Genomic DNA, 4,839 nt, shown 5'->3' with positions numbered 1-4,839 from the left:
CAATTTGTCAAGTGTTGGAAATCTTTGGGAGCAAACCTGATCCTGCCCTCCAAAAAACCAAGTGGCATTTCTCCAGACAACAGCAATACATCCAGGACAATCAACCCTAAACCAAAAAATTCCCAAAATGTCACAAAAAAAATTCAGCAGGTATGCCATCGATAAGCCCAGAACCAGAACCTTCCCAGAACCCATCTCAGCAAGAGCGCAGATTAGCTCTGGAAGGGTAACTGGTGAATCCAGCGACAAACGTTGACCTCTGTTATGGAGGAAAAGTGAAAGTTTAATTGCTTCATCATTTCATTACAATCAGTTTGATTACAGAAAAGTTCAGAGTAAAAGTCCATTATGCTTCATCTTACATCACCCGGATTGGCAACAATGTTTCCTCTCGGGTCCAAAACATAAAATATAAGCCGTGTTGGCTTATTTACAGCTTCTGAATGAAAGAGAGAATTGTTTGGAGTGTCTGAAACTTTTACGCTCTGTATTCTAAGTTTAATTAGTGTACTCCCCTCCACTTTCTCACGAATCAAATCCCTTAACTCGGCCGTCCTTTCGAGTAGCAACCAGTAGTTTCTCTCTCTACTCTCATTAGACAACTTACAGTCTAACTGCAAAATGTCCAATTCCAACTAAGCCATTGCAATATGTTTATTGTTATTACAATGGGATTTGAATTGCTGACAAAATACCCAAATCTGGGTTTTCATGTTATCTGATCATGAGTTTTAATTTTTTCCGATCATGCGTTAATTGAAGAGAAAGAAGGTTTTTTTTTCTTTTTTTTGTGAGATTAGGACTGCCCAGAAAACAAGAAAGGCTTCCTTAAATAAACTACATTCTCGAAGTCCATCAATAAACTTCCAATAAGTACTGCCTATATGCCTGGTGTTGGCTTAATGGTTAGGGTGGTGGGCTTAGGATCCAAGTATCCTGAGTTCAAATCCCACTCGGCTGTTGAATTAATACCAGGTGGGGTTGACTCTGCCTGTCATCCTTCCGAGGTCGGCAAAATGAGTGCCAGCATGCTGGTATCCTGTGTCGGAGTGGCGACCCGTCCAGGATTGTACCCAATAGCCAAGGAGACTGCTTCGGCAGCACCAACGCTCTGCACAGAGTATGGTCCCAGTGGATGGATGGAAGTACTGCCTATGGCTGAGGAAAGGATCGGTTCACAGTTACCAAATAATCATCTGTGACTAAGGAAGAGAAAAGGACCACAACATTCCTAAATGGTAAGTTGACGTAACAGTGGTCAAGTCTTGCAAAGGATACCTGACCACTTGCAAAGTGACACCACGTATACTGGGATACATAGGGTTGGTATAATCGTCAAACATCTAGTAAACCTACAACTAAAAAGAAGTGGGATAAGTCCATATGAGATTTGGGATGAGGTTTAGCCAAATTCCAGTCTGCAGGTGGTTCAAAGGTACAATTAAAATCGCCCCCAAAACATACACAATGATTGAAATCATACAACTTTAAATGATGCATCATACAAGAGGAAAAAGACTTTTGCTTTGTACTCACACGAGAAGCATACACATTAAAAAGTGATGAAATGAAAGTCGTTTTACACTAGTTCAGGAGAGATAAACCGACTTTTTACAACATCCTGAAAATGACATGATTCACATTCTGAATCGAGTTGTAACAAAAAAAAACTAACTCCAGCAGATGAAGAAGACAAATTGCTGAAAAAGCATTGCCCTTTAAAAAGACAACACCAATGGTGTTCTACATTGGGTGTAATATGGGTTTCTTGGAACAAAATGACATCTACCTTTTTACTCTGGAACAAATTTTCACTTGAACCTGGCAGATGTGACTAGCACCTCCACAATTCATGTTTGAAGTTGTGAGAGTGATCATTCTCATTCTTTGTCATTGAATTCAGTTTGTAGCTGAGAACACTCAAAACCTGCCTTTGCAACAAATTCCCTGAGCCTGTGGTATAGTACTGTGATATTGTCAGGTCAAAATCCACAGGATTTTATAAATTCTGTATAAACGTCAGTAGTACCAGCCAAACCACGAGGTGCCACCTCACTGAACTCAGAAGGCACCAAGGTGTTCTCTTTTTTATAATCTGTATCTACTTCTTGCGTATGGCAGCTTGGATGTCGGGTAGCTATCATTTTGTTGGGGCGTGGCTTTGCCGCTGATGCTGTGCCCATGTACCAGAGCACTGGTACTCATTTCACCAACCTCAGAAGGTCCAATGATAGGCTGAGTCAACCCACCTGGTGTTAATTCAGTGGAAAAACAAGGCTCAAACTCAGGACCTTAAAGAGCAGGTTGCGGGTCACCAAACATGTTCTGAAAATTTATCAATATGATTATATGTGCATTAAATAGTTCGATGCAAACTATTGTGGTTGCCTAACTATTGGGAAAATTAATGAAATTTAACTCCGAAGTTGATATTTCTCGAGGCTGTTGAAAAAAAAAACAGCCGTGTGCCCATATATGGATGGTGACGTCACGTTCTCCAAAACAAAGCGGACGCTCACTCACTCATTGAAGAAGTGTCCGGTTCAGCAGAACGTTCTTTCGCTTTTTTTGAGCTTGCAACTGTCTATATTATCCCTTTTTATTTTGAATTATTGAAGAACAAAGTTATTTGGATATTTGTACATCATGTGTCGTACGTGTGTCGTCATGTTTTGCGAAAATGACTGGAAAACGGGTAATCGCTCCCACCAATTCCTGAAGGAATCAAACATTCGCCGGCAGTGGATAAGATTTGTACAAACAAAACGGGCAAATTTTCCCCCAAAGAAAACGGGTAAAGAAGACCCTTTGGATAGACTTGTCATTTGTGGTGACCATTTCACAGCCGAGGATTACGAAGGCATAAACACATCTGATCACCACTCTGTTAATATGAGTTGTTGGTTGACAAGTTCTCCAGATACTGCTCTGTCACAGAATCAATTGTTGAGTTTAAGTGAGAAAAACCTTGAAATGTATTCTTAAAGAGCACATGGAAAAACACATAAATAAACTTTCTGAAAAACACAAGCATGAAAAAATTTCTCAACAATTCAACTTTTGTTGATTAAATTACTTTTTTTACAGCATCAGCAAATTGGGCTATTTCATTTCAATTGTCAAAAAAATTGATCAATTTTCCACTGTTTTTTTTTCTAAATTTGGAAGAATATTTCCCAATGAGGCTAAACATGTTTTGGTATTTATATGCCACAATAGTCTCTTGAAAGTTGGGGTTTGTTCTAACTGTTCACTTTCGCTGGGGTCAAGCTCAGCTGTCAGAAAGACTTCAACGCCAAGGCTAAGGTGTATAATATATTTGGGCCCATTATTGATTCATTCTATTTCTGACTCTTGAGTGACTGGAGGGTTAAAAATTATTATATCAAGTCACAGACGAATCAAACTTTACATTATTTTATGCGTCGAACAAGAAAATGAAAATCTACAAACCGATCTGTCTGGTGGAGTCTGTCAGTGTGAACTGCCGGACAGTCAGTCCTGCCACTTGTAGATGAAATAGGCCGTTTCCTGGCACTTGCAAGTGGCTCAAATTTATATGGCTCAGGGCCAGAAACTCCAGAGTATAAATTCCCATCATCCTCCGACTCGTCCTCGGCAATATCGGAATGAAAACACTCAATTTCATCGCCGCTGAAATCACTCTCTGATTCGCATCTCGCCATTGTTCACACGCTGTTTCCGAATGTTCACGAAGTTTTCGGAGAACGTGACGTCATAGCATCTTCGGTAAATTCTGGTCTGTTTTTCGATCACTGACAAAAGTTTTTGATTCAAAAGTTAATTTTTAGCATATTTTGAGTTTCAAATGAAAGAAAATAATTGCCCAACGATTATTAATGTGATTATAACCTTCGAATCACACAAAGTCATCAGCGACCCAAAACCTGCTCTTTAAGATCCCAAGCCAGCCACCCCAGCCGCAAAGCCAATACCAGGCTTACAATCGATATCAATGTGGTCTATTTCACAACACTTCACACAAGAGGTTTTGGGACAAAACCTTTCAACATGCCCAAATTCCCCACAATGAAAGTATTGTTGGAGTGGCTGATGACACATACATGTGATACTTATGATCATTTAGGATTACTTTTAAAAAAAGGCATTCAGGCTAATATCGTCTCCACGATCCAGGAGGACCATATTTTATTGTCAGCTTGAACTGATTACATGTTTCACACATTCATTACAGCAACTGAGGGAATCACACAGATTGGATGAACAATTGGTCCATAACAAGACAAAACAGATATCATTTTATCATTTGATATAAATGGTGGTGCATTAGAAATTATTATTTTAACCTCTGATGTATCCATAGGTGATGCAGTTATGAACTAACTATTTTGGAAGTTTACCGCTGTTGATGCAACGTCTTTTACAAGATGTTATTCAGCATGTAAAATTAGTTATTCATGCCTGTTGTTTGTGTTCTTTATGATGTCCTTGAAAACAGTCCATTTCCTGTTTGGAATCATTTTACATTTTTGTTCACTCCCAGACAGGCAGACAGACTCAACAAATGACCTTGCTTCTCTGAGCACATGTGGGATCGGGAAGACATTCCGTACATTTTGCCAATTTCAAGGCCAAAGTACTGCTAAACTGCAGGTTAGTGTTTCATCTTCCGATTTGTGTTCTACAGTGTTCAAAATATAAAATTTAATTCAAACCAAGTAGTTCCTTGATCATAGACTGACATCTGTAAACAGACAGACATCTGTAGACAGACAGACAAAGTAATGTAATTGTTTAACCCTACTTTTCGCTTTGAGCATGCGGGATCGTAGTAATAAAAAAGGCACAGAACAAGTG

This window comes from Eptatretus burgeri, chromosome 14 (assembly GCF_056783735.1).
Source record: "Eptatretus burgeri isolate ZD-2024b chromosome 14, Ebu_testis_v1, whole genome shotgun sequence".
In the NCBI taxonomy this organism is placed as follows: Eukaryota; Metazoa; Chordata; class Myxini; order Myxiniformes; family Myxinidae; genus Eptatretus; species Eptatretus burgeri.
Note: the sequence above shows the minus strand (reverse complement) of the source record.